Below are 24,557 nucleotides of genomic sequence, written 5' to 3' on the forward strand. Positions count from 1 at the left end.
CTCCAAGGCTTGGAAAGCTGCAAAGGGAATTAAACGTGCCCTTTTACGTATATACGTTGCAATAATTCGTGCGCCCCGATAATGTTGAGGTCAACACGTTTTTAATACCTCCGGGAGTCGTCTAATGCTTCAAGGACCCGTTCATATACGACTCTCTCGGTATAATAGTATCCGATTTTAATGCGAATAAAATGTATTTCTAGCGTCGTTTGGTTTGTCAATGGGTTGTAACAGGGTTGATTTGTTTTTCGAACTTTGTAAAGTTGTTTTTTGCGATTCGGACAATGTTTTTGGCGTGGTATCATCAACGCACGACGGATGGTACTTTAGTAATGCTAACAAATTATTGTTTGTCATACAGTGCCTTTATAACTCTAAATAAAATTTGAAATGTTCATTATAAACATGGCCTTATAAATACTGTGAACTAAGCAATTTTGGATAGGCAACGAATATGGACGTCGGTTCTCTCCTCTGGAGGGTCGTAAGGCCACTAAGTGAAATCCGAGGAAATCTATTTTTACTGATGCTGTGTAAAAATATCTTTTACCCAAAAAAAGATTACTGACTTTTTTCGATTAAGTGAACAGAGGGGCGGCTTTGGACATTTCTTCCACCCTCGGACCCTTTCTTCTTGGTCGTATCCTTCATCTTTGAAGGTTGTGCCCAAAATTAATTTTTCATCTAATTTGTTTCCAATATCTATGTTTTTTATTTATTTATTGCTTAGATGGGTGGACGAGCTCACAGCCCACCTGGTGTTAAGTGGTTACTGGAGCCCATAGACATCCACAACGTAAATGCGTCACCCGCCTTGAGATATAAGTTCTAAGGTCTCAGTATAGTTACAACGGCTGCCCCACCCTTCAAACCGAAACGCATTACTGCTGCACGGCAGAAATAGGCAGGGCGGTGGTACCCACCCGTGCGGACTCACAAGAGGTCCTACCACCAGTAGACTATGTCTCTAATTTATTCAGAATTTGGCTGTTATTGGACTGTGGGCTTAGTTAGGCCAATGAGTATCGCTATTTGGTCGCACCATCGCCCAGATAATCGGCTCCGAGAGTTTTCCCATTTACTTCGTCCACCATAACCTCCTCCACCCTAAGTCGCATTCATGTCTGAGGGTCTTGACCATCTCCTCCCATTATCCTTCTCTGGATGATGTTTCGCCACCTTCCTCTGTTCTCGGCGGCTTGTATGTGATCGCAGACTGTGGTATCCAGAGTGGTGCTGATTTGTTCTGACCAGCGCATTGGATTGCGTCATAACTATTTTATCGAAATTATTAGGTTGGCGACACTTCATATAACCAAACTAACTTAGGGTCATTTGGTAGCAAATTGTAAAGAGTCATATCTTAACTGCTAATTGATCGAGGATAGATTTGTTTTTTTCTAAGCGGTCCAGATTATACGAAGTATCCTTCTAAATCCTTTACTGGTGGTAGGACCTTTACTGGTGGTAGGTACTCTTGTGAGTCCGCGCGGGTGGGTACCACCACTCTACCTGTTTCTGCCGTGAAGCAGTAATGCGTTTCGGTTTGAAGGGTGGGGCAGCCGTTGTAACTATACGTGAGACCTTAGAACTTATATCTCAAGGTGGGTGGCGCATTTATGTTGTAGATGTCTAGGGGCTCCAATAAGCACTTAACATCAGGTAGGCTGTGAGCTCGTCCACCCATCTAAGCAATAAAAAAATATATATTTAAATTAATTTTGAAAGTTATGCTGCAATTTCTTTCAACATGTGCGTTTTAATTTTACAATTTCCGATGTTTTTCTGAACACGATTTGTCTAAATTATTCTTTGTTTATATCATATCGTCTACCGTCTAATAAAATTAAATTGTCATTAAAAAAAAACATTAAATTGTCTAGACGTGTTAATGTTGCTTATTTCTTAGCTTGGCGTGATTAGCGATTTACCAATCGGAGTATGTTTGTGGAACATACTGGAAACACACAGGGTTTTTTTAAATAATTTTTTAACTAATTTATTTATTTATTACTTAATTATACTTTTGGATGTTGTTTAATATGTTACTTTATTCTATATAGTCTACAATCGGCTCACGGTATCAAAAGACAATACAATTATTATTGAATGTAAGTACGCCCTACCATTTAATTTTTAATTAGGCTGTTTATTAGTAATCACACGAGATGGTCAATTATCGAATGGGCAGATAATACAACTGCAGATGTATTATATCTATATATATATATCGACGGCAAAAAGCAAACCTGCTGTAACCCACATCAGTCACGATTTTTTTTTTTTTCATATTTGGAATCAGAAAAAAAAACTCAGTCGAATGGTTCTATTCCCGTGGCTCAACGACGATTAGAAATTTTTGTACAGCAATAGAAATAATCCTATTTTTTCAAAAAGACAACTGGTTACTTGAAGTAAATAACATAAAAAACAGCATTTTCCTAGCATTTGTTATTTACACCAACTTTGCTTTTCCTAATAAAGTAATCATTGTAGTTACAGCACCGTTGTACGCTGGTTAGTGTGGCTTACAGCAAAATTGCATATTATTTTTTAGCAAGGTACCACGTTTACGACATTTAGTATATAATAAACAATTGATCCTTGTAGTGTACTACAAGAATAACAACTATGATATTGTAGACAATCGCTAATTACGGCAACATAAACACATAAAAGTTTTTAGATTATCTATGCCATTTTTAATACAATATTACTGTGTTGATTATGTGCGTTTACCGCCATTAAATACGCGCGCTCGCGCTCACTTGGTCGCGGCTTACCGCGTCGCTCAGTCGCTTCGCGGCACCCAGGCAGGTATGACGTATTTGCTGTTACTGTGTGTCTTCGCGGAATTGGAGTGACTTTAAAAGGTAAGTATTGTTCTTGTTATTATATAATTTAAAAATGTTATGTTAGTTTCCTACCTACTGCAAAGTAAGTTCGTATAACTATAAACATTAATTGATTTCAGATGTCTAAACGCCGTCTTGATTGGAAAGAATCGCTAAAACCGGATGTTACTGTTGGCAAAAAAAGAGGAAAAATAAACATTTTAAAAGATGAAACCTATAAAAATGAAAATGGTAAATTGACTCTTGTGTCTAGTATTAAGACTAAAAAGACAATCCACGCAAACAAATACGATTAATAAAAATAATACCATACAAGAATTCACAAGTACACTCAGGTCAGAAATTTGTGCTCCTGAAATGTCTCATGTTGAAGAAAAATTTCAATTTATGAACAATGATGTGGTCCCCACTAACAATGATACTGATACACAAAAACAGGACAATGAGAATATTGAAATGACTCCCCGACAGTTATCACGTAGATTAGATGTAGAAAATTTAACTCCAACATTCAGAAAACCCTACTGTTTTTTAGCAGAAACTAAAGAAGTGATGAAAATTATTACACCAGTAAAATTATTCCCTACACCATCCAAGACGCATATAAAAGAAGCCTTTAAAATTATTCCTCCGTACGATTCTGAAGAAAATGAGGAAATTAAACATAATTTTAGTAATTTAAATAACATTACATTAGCGTTGAATGAACAGAATCATGAAGATATGATCCTTTTTATCATCGCACCTCCCGCCATCGGAGCAGAGTTCATCCATATTATCTGGAACCGCTGCGTTCATCGACAGTGTGTTTCCAAAGATCTTTTTTGCCACGTACCATCCGGCTTTGGAATGAACTCCCCTCCACGGTGTTTTCCGAGCGCTATGACATGTCCTTCTTCAAACGAGGCTTGCGGAGAGTACTTTATGGTAGGCAGCGGCTTGGCTCTGCCCCTGGCATTGCTGACGTCCATGAGCGACGGTGACCACTTACCATCAGGTGGGCCGTATGCTCGTATGCCTACAAAGGCAATAACAAAAAAAAAAAAAAAAAGATAATAATGGTGAAGGGAAATTTTCTCTAGACTTAGACTCTAGACAAATACACAACGAGCCTAGATCAGAAAATGAGGCTAGTATACAAGAAGTTGCGCTTACGATTACTTCATAAATGAAGGAGAAGGAAGTAGAAGAGTTTGTCAAAAATATCTTCTAAGTACTTTGGACATAACTCAGCGATTCATTCTGTACACATTGGAAAACACAGATGGTGGGTATGCGAAAACCGATGGACGTGTATCAAATGGTGGATCTAATAGAACTAACGAAATAGTTACAGAACATGCAAACAACTTTATAGAATCTTTGCCGAAAATGCCATCGCACTATTGCAGGAAAGACTCAAAACGATTGTATTTTCCCGAAGAATTTAGGAACGTATCTAACCTGTATCGTATATACAAAGATAACTGCAGGCAAAGTGAAATAAAAGCAATGTCTTTTCAAGTATTTAGGACCTGGTTTAAAAAATCTTACAATATCGGTTTCCACGTGCCGAAAAAAGATAAATGTGCCATTTGTGTGAATACCAAAAATAATGAAGAGAAATCCGGAGAAGAAACAAAAAAAATACAACAGCATGCTAATGAAAAGGATGAATCATATAAAAGATTTAAATGTCATCAAAATATACATAAAAAGGATAAAAGTATAATTTGTGCAATTTTTGACATGCAAAAAGTTTTAAATACTCCACATGGAGATTCAATGATGCTCTATTTCAGTCGAAAATTATCGGTTTATAATTTTACGATTTACGAAAGCTCTACTAGAAGAGGATACTGCAATGTGTGGACAGAGATAGATGCAAACCGTGGAGCTAACGAAATTTGTACTTGCTTATATAATTACATTAAAAAAATTGACTCATGTGGTTTAACAAGAACTTTGTTATTATATTGCGATTCTTGTTATGGCCAGAACAAAAATAAATTTGTCCTTAGCATGATACGTTACGCACTGTCTCAATGCAAAAACATAAAGACAATTCAAATTAATTATTTGATTCCTGGCCATACCTATATGCCGGTGGATAGTGTTCACGCTACCATTGAGACTAAAATAAGAAAGTGTATCATTTGGGCACCATCACAATGGCCTACTATAATGGAATTGGCACGTCTGGATCCAGAGCCATACAGAGTTGAAGTACTCAATGGAAAAGATTTCACTGGTTTTGACGATCTTGTTAACTCTACATTTAATAAAAAACAAAAGCTACCAATTTCAAAACTAAGTATTGCTACCTTCAAGAATCAAGAACCCAACTTGATGTATATTAAAAATTCAATGCTACCTGACGCAGAAACCATAACAATTCCTTTGAGTCCATTAAAAAATACAAATTGTTTGAAGGATATGTTATACCCTACAGCATTAGGAATATCTGCCAAAAAATACAAGGATTTAACGAGTCTAGTCAATAAAAACATAATTCCTTCAAGGTTTGCTGCAGAATACAAAAATTTAAAAGTAAGCATTAAAGCAAAGGATTACTTAATGGACACAGATGAAGAAGACATACAAGAAATAGATAGTGCAAATTGATTTAAAAATTGTTAAACTGATTACATTTTGATTTTATGATATTTTATAATGTTTTTAATTTACCCTAAAATAATTTATTTATTCAACATTTATTGTTCACAAAACATACATAAACTTTTGTTTTTGTTCTTTCCAGATAATTTCCAGATAAATATTTTATTTTGTTCTCACAAAATAAATAAATTTCCATAGTTACAGCGTTATGTTTTACCATCCTTTCAGTATTTCTAGCAGTAACTACAAATGAAATGCATCTAGTTATACACAAGAATATCATTTACTTCAGAATTGACACAGATAATTTATTGGTTTATGTAATTACATCAAATATTCTTTACGCATAAATGTTTAATTTTGAGTCTCCCATACATTTATATGCTTCATTTACAGCAAATTCACGTAACAGACAAAAAGTTGCTATTGTTGTAACCAACACAAACACATAATAAAACTTACTTTTGGTAAAATCTTAGTATTCGGCTTGATAGAAAACAAAAAAATACATTTTGGTTCTTAAAATGATACTTCTAAGTTTTATAGTTTAGGAGATTTTTTTATTTTTTTAAATAAATAATTTTCTTTTGCCTCTGGTGAACATTTTTCATTTTGTGGGTTATAGCAGGTTTGCTTTTTGCCGTCGATATATAAATGAATTGCTATTCGTTAGTCTCGCTAAAACTCGAGAACGGCTGGAGCAATTTGGCTAATTTTGGTCTTGAATTATTTGTGGAAGAACAGAGAAGGCTCAAAAGGTAGATAAATATGAAAACGCTCGGAATTAAATAAAAATAACAATTTTGTTTTTCCTTTGACGTGTCCCCCGTCGGCCGGATTCCTTTTTTTGTTTTAAGTTTATTTTATACAAAAGTTTAGGTCTTTTATTTATCGATTGAGGCACTACGAAGTCTGCCGGGTCAGCTAGTAAAATAATAAAATGAAGACGTCACAACTATGAATACGTGCCACGTTATTTTCAAGGGAAAACACTGCGACAGGAAAACTGGTCAAAACAACCCAAGTCTGACGTAATCTCGGCTTCGTAATAAACAAGGCGCAATTTCGGGGTTTCTGGGGATGTTCCCGCGGGCATTGTGCTCGGCAGCCTCCAGTTAAACCAAAGATCAGGATTACGAGGCTACGGGGACACCCTATGACACACGAACATTGCTTAATGTGTTTTAAATTTGATCTCGGAGGCGGTAAACGGCTGTGAATGCTGCTCGCTCGCATACACCTATTGCGGGCAGTGAGACATTTTTGTATTAATGTAATTGGGTCTTCAATGATGTTGTTTGCGGTGAGCCTAAAGGATAATACGTCCGTATCTAGCGTGCATATCTAGCAATGCAACGATGTTCGAATCCCGCAGGCGGGTAACAATTTTTGTAATGAAATACGTACTTAGCAAAATGTTCACGATTGACTTCCACGGTAAAGGAATAACATCGTGTAATAAAAATCAAAACCCGCAAAATTTGCATAATTACTGCTCCGCACGGGTAGGTACCAACACTTTGCCTATTTCTGCCATAAAGCAGTAATGCGTTTCGGTTTGAAGGGTGGGGCAGCCGTTGTAACTATACTGAGAACTTAGAACTTATATCTTAAGGTGGGTGGTGCATTTACGTTTTAGATGTCTATGGGCTCAAGTAACCACTTAACACCACGTGGGCTGTGAGTTCGTCCACCCATCTAAGCGAAAAAAAAGGTCCCGGTAACCATTTATCATAACATGGACTGCGAATTATCCGTCTTTACGAGTAACTCATAAACATGCGCCAGGGTTAACGAATAACTTCCTAAAACAGAATGTTTTTACAAATTTTTAGATAGATTACATACCGAAAATGTTTTAGGAAAATTATTTGTTTACGTTCAATAAACGTGAAGCTTTAAGCTTTAGTAAGCACCGTTGAACTTAAAGCTGTGTTTATTTGGGATCGCGCTGTTTATTTCTGTTTGTTAGTGTAAGAGAATTTGTATTTGCGTGTATCGATTGTGGGCAAGACAATATTATTGTAGGTACATGATATCTTTTAGCACGTTTGTAATAAATAAATAAATAATAATAAATAAATATTTACTAACAATCACGCCACGTTAACTGGTCCCGTGGTAAGCTCGTACAGAACTTGTGTTACAGGTATCAGATAACGGAAATAAATGTAATATTGTTATTATACCACATACACATATCATATACATCCATAACCCTGGAAAATACATTTTATATTTATCATACAAATATCTTCCCTTGGCGGGATTCGAACCCGTAACCCCCTTGTGTAGTGACCATGTCACTTACCACTACACCAGACGGCCGTTTGTACAAGTATTAGCTCGACATATCTATGTAACAGAATCATTCAAGTTATCATTTACCGAATTCAAGATTCCCGGTGAAATTGAAAAATTTCACACGCAACAAGAGCAACAAGAACAGTAATATAATCATTTTATTACTTCGACCTTTCTACTGTTTACTGGTAGTAGGACGTCTTGTGAGTCTGCACGGTTAGATACCACCCTGCTTATTTCTGCCGTGAAGCAGTAATGCGTTTCAGTTTGAAGGGCGGGGCCGGCGTTCTGCTGTTAAAAACTTTATAACTCGTTTCTCGAGGGGGGCATTTAAGTTGTAGATGTCTATGATGGTAAAAACGAGATAATGGTATCATCTCGAAGAATTCCTCAGAGCACTCAGTATATAGGAGGGATTAGGATTTAGAAAGATAGCTTGTATGTAGATATATAGAAATTTGTCGCATTTAATTTATGGTCCGCGAAAAATCCAAGAGAATATATTTATTTTTACTGTTCATACGGAAAGGCCCAACGATAAGGGCGTTTCACTATGTCACTTGGCACGGCGCCCGCTAGCTAATTTGCCTCTGCAAATTTCGCTGCGTCTAAATGTAACAACTTGTATACCAATATCACATATTGCGTTCACTGTTCGTTTACGGATTTTTTTGAAGTGAAAACTTCTTTAGAATCGTTGTGATTTCAAACCGAATGCAACGGAAAAAACGACAGGTAAGAGACACAAATACAAAAAATGTGTAGGATGAAGCCAGCAAAGAATGAGACAGAAATATACATACTATTTAAGACAGCGCCATCTGTGAGATTTTTTAATACTAACGTGTGTATGAAAGCTCTTGTAGTGAATTTTAATTTAGGATTATACGTGAAATTAAAATATCAATTCACAGAGGGCGCTACCTTACAATTATTTACTAATGACAAAATTTTACATATACTTAAGACGTTTAGGATAATTGTATTTTAATTTTGGAAGGTTTCACTTCTACCACGTGTGAATTGCACACATGTTTTTTTTTTTCCGGATATTTATCCGCCTTTCTTCCCGCTAGTCCTATCATTGTAACTCTTATTAGGCTAGGACCCAAAGCGACCACCAAGCGAAAAGGAACGGCAGGGCTTAAAGTTTCCCCAGGGAGAGATAATTTGTCTTAGACCCACAACGAGTCTAATCAGAAGAAACTGGAGAGACAGTGGAAGCTGAAATGGGAAGTACCTACCATTGTACTTATGATGGCAGTAATAGTTCTGCTAAAACTTCTGATTGCAGGTCGAATTTGAACGCTAAACACGCTTTTTTTATATTTCCATATCAAGTAAATAGGCATACGTCCCACCCGCCTATTTTCTACCGTGAACCAGCAATGCGTTTCGGCTTGAAGGGTGGGGTAGCCGTTGTAACTATAATGAGACCTTAGAACTTATATCTCAAGGTGGGTGGCGCATTTGCGTTGTAGATGTCTATGGGCTTCAGTAACCACTTAACACCAGGTGGGCTGTGAGCTCGTCCACCCATTTAAGCAATAAAAAAAAACCTACTGGTGAGTGGTTTGGAAATTTTCGGAAGCGTTGGAAAATTAGGTCACTTTCGTTAATTTTAAAGCTCCAAAATTCGGTGATAATCATTTTAGATAGAACCAAATCATAACATCACGACATAGTGGCGCCTAAATATGAATCGTGCGGTATACAATTGGGCTTTTAATTCATTAACCGCAGAGGAAATCGAGTCGGTATGTTTGCGCGGACAATCCTCTAGGTCCAATAAAAAACTAACGGTCACAATATCCGAAAACGTGAGGATGGAAATTGAAAACTAAAATAATATCCGGCCCGGGACAAAGGTCGTTGTCTATAAACTTTAGGATACCGTAATACAAGTTCAAATGCTACTTAATGAAGTCATGTTTTCATATATATCATTGTCGCATCACTCTTGTCAGAGCGGTCGTGGTCGTCACTCAGTATCATTGCTATCAGATGCTATGCGCCTCACGAGCAATATTATCTGGAACCGCTGCGTTCATAGACAGTGCGTTTCCAGAGGTCTTTTTTGCCACGTACCATCCGGCTATAGAATGAGCTCCCCTCAAAGGTGTTTCCCGAGTGCTATGGCATTTCCTTCTTCAAAAGAGGCTTGTGGAGAGTATTAAGCGGTAGGCAGCGGCTTGGCTCTGCCCCTGGCATTGCTGAAGTCCATGGGCGACGGTAACCACTCACCATTAGGTGGTAGGTATGCTCGTCTGCCTGCAAGGGCAATAAGAAAAAAATCGCCACTTCTCCCGGTTCGTGGTGAGCCTGGTACATTCATGTAAGCAGTCACCAACTACCGACTTGACTTGACTTACCCATGTTTTCATAAGTATCGTAAAAATGTATTATTTTTGTATGCGTATTAGTCCAATGGGTACTGGAGGCGGTGAAATGTCTTATGAAGAATTTTTGGTTTTCGGTACAATATTTTATAGGACAGTATTTCTAAAGTTCTAGGACATAGATTTACTTAGACCAACACTGAAAAGTGCTGTTTATGTTGCTCTATAGTTCTCTCATGCTCTATATTCTCTTCAAGATATTAAGGTCAATGTAATAAAATAATTCTATTGTTGTCGATCCTTGATACGTGTGCAAGTTTTCAAGCTACACGGACCTCTTGAAGTCTGTAAAGAATATTGTGAAAGATTCTTTTTTTTTTATTGCTTCGTTGCGTGGAAGAGCTCACAGCCCATCTGGTGTTAAGTGGTTACTGGAGACCATAGACAATCTACAACGTAAATGCGCCACCCACCTTGAGATATAAGTTCTAAGATCTCAGTATAGTTACAACGGCTGCCCCACCCTTCAGACCGAAACGCATTACTGCTTCACGGCAGAAATAGGCAGGGCGGTGGTACCTACCCGCACGGACTCACAAGAGGTCACCACCAGTAATTACGCAAATTATAATTTTTGCGGGTTTGATTTTTATTACACGATGTTGTTCCTTCACCGTGGAAGTCAATCGTGAACATTTGTTGAGTACGTATTTCATTAGATTCTGATACATTAATGCAGTTCAAGCTAGTGAAAGTGTCTTAATAATTGTCAGGACAAAACTTGAGGATTTTAAAAGACTGATGACTGCACTAGCATCTCAGATTCCACGAAATTAATTACGTCTACCAGATTTTTCTAATCTAATGTCTGTGTAATTTCTATTTTGACTACTGGTGCTTTCGATGGATGGACGTCTTGTGAGTCCGCACGGGTAGGACCAACAGGGGTAGGACGGGTAGGACCACAGGACCACCCACCCTGCTTATTTCTGCCGTGGAGCAGTAATGCGTTTCGGTTTCAAGGGTAGGGCAGCCGTTGTAACTATACTGAGACCTTAGAACTTATATCTCAAGCTAGGTGGCGGTATTTAAGTTGTAGATATCTATAAGCTCCGGTAGCCACTTCACAACAGATGGGCCGTGAACTCGTCCCCCATAATAGCAATAATAAAACGTATGTCGGTATATTTATTTCAGTCGCAAAGCAATTATGTCTTACAGTTTATGGGGTGGTGCAGTCAAGTTGTGGAATCAAGAGGTTCCTCTTACCGTTAATTGCATACCATAAGTATGTCTGAACGTCAAATGAAAAACATTTATCTTGTTGATAAAGTTGTCTTCTGAAGCTTCCTATGATAATTAAAGTAACATTTACCATTTCTAAATACATTTTTTATGTGAATCGTAGACACAGTTACTGTTACAGCTTAATCCCACGACATATCTCAGGATTAAACTTTCGATATTTTGTTCACTGCTCAGTTCTCTTGATTACGTGCAACGAATACCTTATAAAAAAAGATGTGTGGTATCGTGGGACACTGAATAGGAACGAAGTTCCTTATCATAAAAATACTAGCTGACCCGGCAGACTTCGTAGTGCCTAAATCGATAAATAAAATACCTAAACTTTTGTATAAAATAAACTTAAAACAAACAAAAGGAATCCCCGTCCGACGGGGAGGACACGTCAAAGAAAAAACACAAAATTGTTATTTTTATTTAATTTCAAGCATTTTCATATTTATCTACCTTTTGAACCTTCTCTGGACTTCCAAAAATCATTCAAGATCAAAATTAGCCAAATCGGTCCAGCCGTTCTCGAGTTTTAGCGAGACTAACGAACAGCAATTCATTTTTATATATATAGATTAATTTTAAGTTCTATTCGAGGTTTAAAGAAAATAAAACTGAAGGTTTCGCAACAACCCACGGTCATTCGGTAACGTGCGAACTTATTGTGGTACACTTCACTCACGGCTGTTTGCATAAGAGTTAGTGTATTGCGCAAACGAACGCTCTGAGCTTGTGGTCAATGAATGATAAAAAAATATGTTATTTTTTGTACGTTATTACAAAGCTAAGTCGTACACTGTGTGCATTACTAACAACAATCTTACGTTACGGACGTTTTTTCCCCCTCCGCATCGTCCCATAAGGAACTTCGTTCCAAAACTAGATTTAATTAAGGTTTGTTTGGTTTTTTAATCATAGTTACTCGTAATATTATGATGACACATTTTCCGAAAACCTACCGAACCAATAACCGTATTCACCAATTCCTATATTTCGTTTTATCGGAAGCTCATTGAAAAACAAGTCCTTTGTGAATATTCAGCTGCGCAGTGTAATGGCCAGCGCACAGATTGGAAAATAAAACTAAAATATGCATTTATTCTGTTTTTCTCTATTCTTCTTTTATCGTAAAGAGAATTTTCTAAAGCTTCCTTCATGTCCGTGTTTGTGGAGTTGAATTCGTTTGTTTTACGAAGCGTTCGTGGTCTTATAGGCACCTGATTTGGTACAACGCGTTCACGATTTCCATTATGAAGGAATGGCAAATTGTGTAATGTGAATCAAACTGGTCCATTAAATCTCTTATTCTACCTCTTCTTATCAGCCCACAGACGTTCACTGCTGGACATAGGCCTCCCCCAAGCCTCGCCACAAAGATCGGTCCAGCGCTGCCTGCATCCAGCGGACTCCCGCGAACCTCAATAGATCGTCGGCCCATCTTGTGGGAGGCCTACCCACGCTACGTCTTCCATCCATCAAATAATGCAATGTGAATCAAACTTACTGGTGGGAGGACCTCTTATGAGTTCGCACGGGTAGATATCACCACCCTGCCTATTTCTGCCGTGAAGCAGTAATGCGTTTCGGTTCGAAGGGCGGGGCAGCCGTTGTAACTACATATACTGAGACCTTAGAACTTATATCTCAAGGTGGGTGGCGCATTTACATTGCAGATGTCTATGGGCTCCAGTAACCACTTAACACCAGGTGGGCCGTGAGCTGGTCCACCCATATAACCAATAAAAAAAATATAAACTCGAATAATTTATGCCTAAGTTATGGGGTTCGTGTCGTCATTGCTGGTCTACCAAATATGCAACTTGTTCTGAAGGCTTGGGTAGCCGTAATCCTACTGATTTTGAATCTTCGACCTAAGGCTGTGGTGCTATTACGCCAGTTAGTTTTAAGTTTTAGAGGGCTCTCAACGATGATCTGAAATGCGCTGTATTTAGACATTTTTTGGGTTTTTTACGAATCGGTTTGTTCAATTATATTTTAAGTAAAGGACTTTTTTCTTCGACAATGGAGAATGAATAAATCTAGGAAACAAAATTAAAAAAAATTCACAGTATGTTATTTAACCGAATCTTTGTTTTTTAATGAATCTGAGTGTTTTTTGAAGGGTTCGTAGCTGATTGAACGAATTCTCTTGTGAGGGTTTCGTCAGTATAATGAGATTTTAGAACACGTCAATGATGATTTTTACAGTTAATAGAGTAGCCACATAAGTAGGTAGAATACACAAGCATGTATACTTGAAGTGTCTCCCCTGAAGGAGGTTGGCTGGCCCTTTTTAGGTCCAGTGTTCGACCCTTGTGGTTCTTGGGCTGAGGACTTACGAGATATCCACACTGAGGATTCTCCTTATTACCATGTCTATAGTTTTTAGACTCCTTTGTTGTGGATAGTAATAAAAAGTAGTATCAAATAGTTTTTCCCCTAAAAGAAATTAAGGGCACGCGCATTGGTTACAAATCAATGTAATTACACGCGACTAAAGATAGGCAGAATGATAAATTGAAAGGTAAAAGCCTGTATTAGATTAGGCAATCTCATTTCAGGAGTGCTGACGTCACTACTGTGAGGTCAAAGGATTTAGCACCTTTAGCGCTGCGGTTCGGAAGCCAATATGTGAATTATTTGCTAGCGGAAATCCTGTATTTCTTAGGCTATATACCAATAAAGATAGTATTGTTATTTTTTTACATGTTAGATGTTAGTCAGATTGTTCTTGACTACTCGTGTATAAATTCGAAGTAAATATTATGATGAATAATAAGGATAATAAGGAATATTGGCTGTACTTTGGTTTCAATGCTTAATCTTTATATATGTACCAGCTTTTGCCCGCGACTCCGTCCAAAACTTTGGCATAACGCTAAATTTTGCCCCCCACTTCATTTATGTAGAAAGTGAAAATATTTTGAAACATTATTTATTGGTGCTCCACTGTTATTGGTCATACCGTGATATTATATAGCCTTCCTTAATAAATGGGCTATCTAACACTGAAAGATTTTTTCAAATCGGACCAGTAGTTCCTGAGATTAGCGCGTTCAAACAAACAAACTCTTCAGCTATCTATCTGTCTATCTATATATATATAAGTATGACGGAGGAGAAACGAATTCTCGACGAAATGTCTTTAAAAAGTGTGACGTCAGCATTGTTGACGTCACGGTTATTAAGTTCTCGACGATGACTCATGTTTGGGCATCCGAAACAAAACTTCACGAGAACTTCTCGAGATCTGCGTATATTGGACGAGAAGCATAACAACGTTACAGAGAGATCCGTACTGTACTACGGCTCGGACACGAATGACTAAACGCTAGACAGCACGGCCGTATTTATAGGACTTCGTACACGTCAGCATGTTTACAAGTATTAAACACGTGAGCGTGTTTACAAGATTTTAAAGTATTGAAATTACAATAAAAGGGACTGTTTAACATCAATTTCTTATCACAGAGTAATTAGTTGATGATCAGTAGGTAAATAGTCATATTTGCGCCGACACGGCCATACTGACAGGCGGTGCGTGCTCTGCACCGGCCTCGTTGATTCTCGTAGGTTTTTCTTTGATTCTCATTGACCTGCAGGAATAAAAGTTTCTCTGAGTAGCGCATCTGTTATACTTGCGTTACTTGTAACTATGTAGGTTTGAGACTTATTAATGCGATTTGATTGTAGGGTTCTCGGAGGGTATCGTAGGGTTCTCGGAGGGTATAGTAGGGTTCTCGTAGAATTCTCGGCGGTTCTCGTAGAGTTCTCGGCGGTTCTCGTAGAGTTCTCGGCGGTTCTCGTAGAGTTCTCGGCGGTTCTCGTAGAGTTCTCGGCGGTTCTCGTAGAGTTCTCGGCGGTTCTCGTAGATTTATTTAAGGTGTTCGGATAAGGATGTTGTGTAGTGTGATGTTGTGGCGTACACTGTGGTACTTATGTAGTGGGCGTACACTGTGGTACTTATGTAGTGGGCGTACACTGTGGTACTTATGTAGTGGGCGTACACTGTGGTACTTATGTAGTGGGCGTACACTGTGGTACTTATGTAGTGGGCGTACACTGTGGTACTTATGTAGTGGAATTTTAGTAATCAAAAATAAAAACTTATCTTTGAGTGTTGATTTTGTTGCTCGACCATGCTGATTTGTGAAGTAGATGTATAGGCTCATCGGCTGTTGCTTGGGGGTAGTCTTCTTCCGCCGATATGGTTAAATGGTCTCCAGGTTGTTGCTGAGCGGAGGCGGCATGTGATCCCACTTCTGATGACGGAGGAGAAACGAATTCTCGACGAAATGTCTTTAAAAAGTGTGACGTCAGCATTGTTGACGTCACGGTTATTAAGTTCTCGACGATGACTCATGTTTGGGCATCCGAAACAAAACTTCACGAGAACTTCTCGAGATCTGCGTATATTGGACGAGAAGCATAACAACGTTACAGAGAGATCCGTACTGTACTACGGCTCGGACACGAATGACTAAACGCTAGACAGCACGGCCGTATTTATAGGACTTCGTACACGTCAGCATGTTTACAAGTATTAAACACGTGAGCGTGTTTACAAGATTTTAAAGTATTGAAATTACAATAAAAGGGACTGTTTAACATCAATTTCTTATCACAGAGTAATTAGTTGATGATCAGTAGGTAAATAGTCATATTTGCGCCGACAAGTATAAACATAAATTGCTGTTCGTTAGTCTCACCAAAACACGAGAACGGCTGGACCGATTGGGCTCATTTTGGCCTTTAATTATTTGTGGAAGTCCAGAGAAGGTTTAAAAGGTAGATAAATAGGAAAATGCTCGAAATTAAATAAAAATAACAATTTTGTTTTCCCTTTGATGTGTCCCCCCGGACGGATTCTTTTTATTTGTCGTGTATTTATCGATTGAGGCACTACGAAGTCTGCCGGGTCAGCTAGTAATAATATTAATAAAAATAAGTATAGATTTCTTCTGTGCGTGTGTTTGTCACTGAACTCCTCCTAAACGGCTTTTTTTTATTATTTTTTTATTGCTTAGGTGTGTGGACGAGCTCACAGCCCACCTGGTGTTAAGTGGTTACTGGAGCCCATAGACATCTACAATGTAAATGCGCCACACACCTTGAGATATAAGTTCTAAGGTCTCAGTATAGTTACAACGGCTGCCCCACCCTTCAAACCGATACGCATCACTGCTTCACGGCAGAAACAGGAGGGGCGGTGGTACCTACCCGTGCGGACTCACAAGAGGTCCTACCACCAGTAAAACTGGACCGATTTTAATGAAATTTTCTGTGTGTACCTTCAGGTGGATTCGAAAACGGTTTAGATTTACAAATCAGCGCGGCAGACGGCGCTGCAGTCGGTATCTAGGTTATTTATCCTTGATAGAAATAATTTATATGGCAAAGCAACGTTTGCCGGGCCAGCTAGTTCAATTATGAAATCACCAGTATTTAATTTTGTATAATCAAAATGTTATATTATCTATTAATTTATTAACAGACTGTCAATGTACAGTAGCTGTAAGCACTGCTGAGAAACAATTAATTACTTCATGTATTCTATCAAATTCTTCCTCAATTTAGATCGTATAAAGAGTCCGCAGAGCAGTAAGCCTGCCTGTTTTACGAAGCAGTGAAATGTTTCGTTTTGAAGGGTCATTATTATTTTTACTTGTAAGTCCGCACGGTTAGGTGCCACCACCTATTTCTGCCGTGAAGCAGTAACCCGTTTCGGTTTTAAGGGTGGGGCAGCCGTTGTAACTATACTGAGACGTTACAACTCATATCTCTAGGTAGGTAGTTGCATTTACGTTGTAGATATCTATGGGCTCCGGTAATCACTTAACATCAGGTGGGTCGTGAGCTCGTCCACCCATCTGTGCAATAAATTTTTTTTAGCTCCAACAGCTCGGATCCAGAGTGATTTATATATAAAACATTAATTTGAATTGTATGGAAAAATTAAAAATAATTATTATTCATAAAAGCTCACCTCAATAATATCATTAACCAAAACAATCATTTACCAGCATCAACATCACCCTTGTCAAGAAGGCAGGGTGATCAAGGCACAAGGGGTTCCCCCGAGGCCCGATCCTCATGCCGATGCCTCGTAAGGGGTCACGAGAATCCGATGACTACTATCTCATTGCGCCAGGTCATCATTTGACATTTATTGGGGCATTGAATTCTCCTGCCCAAAAGCCAAGAAATACATTTAGTGAATAGTTTCAATTTTTTTCCTATTACAAGACCTGTTAAGTGCTTATCACAGCCGATTGTTATTACATTGTGAACGTCACCACTCAGCTTGAGGTTTCAGGTTCAATTCTATATTGTCTTGAGAAGCGACTCTTCCACTCTTCAAACCGGTACCCTTGACTCTTTCACTGCCAAAACATCCGGTGGTAGAGTCAGCGCAGACTCACGGAAAGTATTAACCTTCAGTGAAATATCTTCTCTGTCGTTTGCACTCTTGGCAGGGTGGTCGTGGTCATCATTTCGGGTGGTGATGCGCTTCATCAGATGTCACCATTCCTGGCGTACCGTGGCCCTTCTTGTGCACTCGTTAACGGGACCGTCTAGAGCTGCCTTTATTTGGTCCATCGTAATGGTGTCACGTCATTTCAGATCCTCCCGATCCACTAACGGTGCTTTTAGATACCTCAAGCACCGATCATCGTTCTCTCGAGTAAATTAACCCTCAGACACGGCCCTTAAGTTTCTTGCCGGATCTTCTCAGTGGGTCGCATTTCCGATCCGGTAGTAGATTCTGCAAAGCACGGCTCTTGCTAGGGTTCGTGTTAGCAACGTCGTCAGACTTGAGCCCCGTGAGCTCACCTACTAGTTAAGGTTACGCTGAAATAGCCTCTCAAGGCTATCAGCTTAGGTAGGAAAAAAAAAGTAATGGTGATCTGCCGCGCGGTCTTGTACCTTCTATTATGCCCTCACAAGACGCTCAACTGAGTCATCAATCATCATCATCATCATCATCATCATCTTAGGCCTTACAGCCCAGGGTGGGCCTTAGCCTGGTCCAGTATGCCTCTCCAGACTGCTCTGTTCAGGGCTTTCTCCTTCCAGTTCTTGACGCCGATATTTTTGAGTCATCAATGATGTACCTATAAAACCTTTTTCACGACTTACGATCGTTTCGTTCGAAGTTCAATCCCGCTCCGGACTGATGGAATCTATTTAAACTTAACGTTGTGCTTTTGAGTGTTCCAAGTCGACAAGTAAAATGCTTTCAGGGGACAAACTTGCCTCTTCTTAATTTGCATTTCTTTCGGCTCGAAGGGACGTCGGATTTAATTACAATTGTAAAAAAACTTTGTACTAATATTTGAAGGGAAACCGTCGGAATATCTTAGGTCTTTTGCTCTAGAGGCGTTCGTCAGAATTAAGTGTAGGTCTTAATCAGTCTCGAAATCTAGACTCACGCATTAATTTATTGCCTGTTTTTTTTTTATTTATTTTTTATTGACATTTAAAAGAAAAACCATATCCAAATTCTTCAAGATTGTTAACAATAGCTATTAAACAAAAATGTCGCTGGACAATACGAAAATTGTATTAAAATATTTTTTACTCTATAAAAAGGGGACATTTACAAAAAAAAAATGGCAAAAATAAAGCACAAAAGCTCGTCAAATAGGTCACTAAAAAGAAAATCGGTTGATAAATTGACCAGAATTTGTTTTTTTTTTGTTTTTTTTTCTTAGATGGGTGGACGTGCTCTCAGCCCACCTGGTATTACTGGATTGGCTACTAGAGCCCATAGATATCTACAACGTAAATGCGCCACCCACCTTGAGATATAAGTTCTAAGGTCACAAGTATAGCTACAACGGCTGCCCCACCCTTCAAACCGAAACGCATTACTGCTTCACGGCAGAAATAGGCAGGATGGTAGTACCCACCCGCGCGGACTCACAAGATGTCCTACCAACGGTAATTATGCAAATTATAATTTTGCGGATTTGATTTTTATTACAGGATATTATTCCTTCACCGTGGAAGCCAATAGTGAACATTAGTCAAGTACGTATTTCATTAAAAAAATTGTACCCGCCTGCGGGATTCGAACACCGTTGCAATGCTAAATACGAATGGACCGGACTTATCCTTTAGGCCACGACGATTTCTAAGATGCCGTACTAAAAACAATTCTTTAACTTTGTTCGAAGAAGGACATGTCATAGCGCTCAGAGAAATCGGGTGGTTCATTTCAAAGACAGACAGTTGGCAGGGGATCGTGAGCGATTCTACCGACGTGATCCCAATACCCGTCCCACCATCAGATAATTACCTACTTTGATACGGGGCACGTCATTACACGAGACATCAAGCAGGGTGCTGTCCTTTGGAATTACGCAAAAAAAAAACATCGTGCCCATTCCGGCCCATAAAAATCATTGAAAACAAAATGCCACACAGAAGTTAAAACAGTTCCCGGAAAAAAATCAAATTAAATTCCTAGCGTTTTCAGCTCGGAGTCCGCCTTAACTTACTCGATGGAGTGCAATACTATCCCAGCGTAAAACCCTGAAAACGTTCGCATTTAGGGGACATCTGAAAAGTTTACACTGAAATTTTATAGACTCGTTTCACGGAATTATACTAAACTTGCAATACTAGCGGAATCCAACTACGAAGAACTCAAAATTTAATTCATTTATCTGAACGTAAGCATCACTAAAACACTTTTTTACTGGTGGTAGGACCTCTTGTGAGTCCGCGCGGGTAGGTACCACCACCCTGCTTATTTCTGCCGTGAAGCAGCAATGCGTTTCGGTTTGAAGGGTGGGGCAGCCGTTGTAACTATACTGAGACCTTAGAACTCATATCTCAAGGTGAGTGGCGGCATTTACGTTGTAGATGTCTATGGGCTCCGGTAACTCTATTATTGATTTCTCCACTATTTAATGGATGTTATTATACATATCGACGCTTGAAAGGCAAACGTGACTAAGCGACAATAAACCTTCCTCTTCAAACACTCTGTTTATTAAAAAAAAATCGCATTAAAATCTGTTGCGTAGTTTTAAAGATTTAAGCATACATTGGGACAGATTAGGGGCAAAGAAAGCGACTTTGTTTTATACTATGTATTGTCTATGAATGAAACAGGGATGGGCCGATTTTGCATCAAAATTTATTATGTTTTAAATAAATTGCAATACATAGGCACGAATATGAATTGTGGGTTAGGCCACTTTTGCCCTGACGGCCTCATTTATAAGACATTCGTTTGAATTAATTTTTTTTATTGTAGATATTCTTAAATGCGTATAAACAGTGGTAGAGTTTAGATGGATTGGTTTGAAGAGTAAGGCGGTTAGTACAACGCAAGGTAGAGCTCAAGTTCATGTGCCAAGGTCGACATCGGCATTAAGGTTCTAACGGGCTCCAGCGACAGCTTACAACGAGTTTCGTAAGTTCTTCTCTGAAAATGCATTGCCCTTACACACACAGGGCATCAGAAAATATTTCTACCACCCACTTTCTTACGTTGGGATGAACGGGACGCCGCGATGCTTTAAGATATCGCGGTGAATTACTTCAGTTACTCGGCGATAGGCAGCGTATGGGCTTTGCTGATAAGCTCATCTGCCTTCCAAAGCAATAACAAAAAATTGCCAGCAGATTTCGAACCTCGGCTTCACCGAATCTAGTAATCTCATACGCCGGGCGTCCTATCCATTAGACTAATCGATCGTCAAAATGTGATTAAAAATTTCTTCTCAATTTAAAGTGAAATAAAAAAAAACACGTGTGGCGCTCGAGGATTGCTGTGGTAAAGCTATTGCATAGCATTTTTTATCAACTTAATATTATGCAATTATAATTAGACAATAATAAAATAAGACCACGCTATATTTATAAACATTAACGAAAGCAAAACATTAACTGTCCCCTGCACACTCATAAGCTAAGCCGTGCGAAAGAGAGATGGGCAGACTTTTTATGATGCGTATGCAGTGCGACGTCACGCCGCGCGCTTATCACAAACACTACACAAGCGCAACGTGTGAATGTGTTGAACGCGAGCTACATGGTAGGCGGAGTGGGGGTGTTAGGTTTTATTTTCGTTACGGAATTTCTTGATTCGGTCGCCGCGTTCAAAGCCCGCGATAAAAGCTATGCAATAGCTAAAAAATATTTAATAAAATTCAGTATTAAATAAAGTCAGGGAAACAGCACCGATGCGCGAGTGCCCAAGAACCGCCATAAATAGCTCTATTATACGAGGAATTTGTGTTCTTTTATCTCCCGCGTGCATAACTTCGAATACCTCCGTATTAAGGTAAATATTCGAACAATATATTGAACAAAGGGTTTCGTGGCTTAAGGTTGCCACACTCTTTTTAACGGGGCTCTGCAAAGAACCTCACAGAGTTATACGTTGCCTATAATACGTTAATCCCTCTGCTCACTTTGAGAGGTCAAAGCTTCAGTTTCTTTGTAACTGTGACGGCACACCTTGCCGGAGAATTTGAAAGGCTCAGTTGTATTGAAATAAAAAATATTCCGATTCCCACCTATCTAATAGGTACAAACAATGACGTCAACATAGAAATAGCTAGAGCGTTCGTCTCTATCTGTTTGAGCCCACAATATATTACTTTTGAAATAGAAATTTCATTTTATTACACATGTCACTCACTTGGACTTTTTCTCGAATAAATTATCTGTTTTTTTTTTGTTGGTAGTTTTTTCCCTATATCTTGTTCAGAAGAGATATTGTGTCACTCTCTCTCTCTCTCTCTCTCTCTCTCTCTCACTGTCCTGTTTTTTTTTGTTTTTTTTATTCAACAGATTATAATATTTTGAAATTAATGGGTTATTACTGTTGCAATGACCCGGCTATTTTAAACAAGACCGTATAGTCAACAAATATTAGTTTCTAGTGAATTTTTCAAGCTTGCCAACCCTAAGGTTTAGGGTCTTTCATTTATTGGTGGTAGAACGTGTTGTAAGGTTGCGGGGATGACTCTAGCACCAGCCAAGTTATTTTTTATGCGAAGCAGCCTTATGTTCCGGTCCGAGGGGTGCGGCAGCCGATTTAAAATTTAATTCCAATTTCGACTCATATCTCAAGGTGTACGACAGGCTTCATCTTGCGAAGTCTAGCGGCTGCAACCAGCCAAGTCAGGTTACGTGGAAGTCGATAGTGTCATTGGAACTGTCAAACCAACTGTCACCATTACTGGTGGTAGGACCTCTTGTGAGTCCGCGCGGGGGGTACCACCACCCTGCCTATTTCTACCGTGAAGCAGTAATGCGTTTCGGCTTGAAGGGTGGGGTAGCCGTTGTAACTATACTTGAGACCTTAGAACTTATATCTCAAGATGGGTGGCGCATTTACGTTGTGGATGTCTATGGGCTCCAGTAACCACTTAACAACAGGTGGGCTGTGAGATCGTCCACCCATCTAAGCAATAAAAAAAAAACCGTTATTGAAACTAAACAACTTTTATGGTTTAATGTCGCTTTTTTCTTTTCTCATTATGCGAAATAGTCGCGGAATACTGAGCCGCTATGAGTAGATATAATTTGATTATTGTCATATTGTGATGTAAATAAATAATGTAATGATACTAGAACAAGCTTTTTTTCTTAGATGGATGGGCGAGCTTATGAGATGTAGTCCATAGACATCTACAAAGCAAATGCTGTCACCCACCCTGAGATATGAGTTCTAAGGTCTCAGTATAGTCACGATGGCTGCCCACCCTATTAAACCGAAAGGTGTTACTGTTTCACGGCAGAAATAGGTAGGATGGTGGTACCTACACGTGCGGACTCACATGATCTAAGCGAGCAAACCGTAAAATTAGTTTTAATTATGTCGTGAAACTCTAAGAAAGTATGGCCACAAATTGAATATTGCCATATTGTTTTTCAATCGAAATAAAATCACCGAATTTCTTGCAATTTCTGGGATCTGTTAACCCTGTCTGAGGTAGACCAACACCGTATATTATAAAGATAAAAGCAGGCGCGAACCCAATTTCTTTTTACGGGATTTTTTCTTCGTAAGAATATGAAATGTTTCGTGTTATTTAAAAAAAAAAAAACAAAGATTTTTCGTATCCTCGTTTTTGTGGTATATTGATTTTTTTAGTCAAAACAATTTTCTATTTGTGAATACTGTACTACTATCGTTATTTTTCATTAATTCTCTTTCTCAAATAATCTCTTATTTTATATTACTGTTTTATATAGCTTTGGTATTGCTTGTTACTCTGCTATCTCTTTCCTAGGCTGTCAGGTTTTTTTTTTATTTTATTGCTTAGATGGTTGGACGACCTCACAGCCCACCTGGTGTTAAGTGGTTACTGGAGCCCATAGACATCTACAACGTAAATGCGCCACCCACCTTGAGATATAAGTTCTAAGGTCTCAGTATAGTTACAACGGCTGCCCCACCCTTCAAACCGAAACGCATTACTGCTTCACGGCAGAAATAGGCAGGGCGGTGGTACCCACCCGCGCGGACTCACAAGAGGTCTTACCACCAGTAAAGGTGCTTGGATAACGTGTAACACAACGTTTTAGTTGAACTAGTGTTCCCGCAGTAGTCGAAACTCGACTATAATTAATTGAAATTATAAGTTTGAACATTATTATGGTTGTCAAAGACTATTATACTTCTATAATCACAGATGACGCCAAAGACTACACTATAGACAAATATTAATAAAGACAAACAATATTGACCTATGTTCAATTTGACCACAGACTTAACTACACACAGCATTAACTAAAGTTTGACAATAAACAAAGAGTATATATACATATGTGTGTGTGTCAAATAGATGGCAGTGTGTGTAATTTTCTTTCTTGATTTAATGTATCTTTTATGCATTATTTTAAAAAAAATATTAGCATTGTGCACTTTTTCTCTATATTCTCTATAAGTGTGGGAAATTTCATACTCCTCCGTCCGTGCAATTTTCGTAAAAAGGGGTACAAAGTCTTTGCTTCACGTATTAATCTATACTAGAGGTTCCGCAGTAGTCGAAATTCGACTATAATTAATAGGAATTGTAAGTTTATACACTATTATGATTGTATTTTATACTTCTATAATCACAAATTTCGCCAAGACTACACTATAAAAAATATTAACAAAGACAAATAATATTTAATCTATGCTCAATTTGAC

Source organism: Bombyx mori, chromosome 26 (assembly GCF_030269925.1).
Source record: "Bombyx mori chromosome 26, ASM3026992v2".
Taxonomy (NCBI): Eukaryota; Metazoa; Arthropoda; class Insecta; order Lepidoptera; family Bombycidae; genus Bombyx; species Bombyx mori.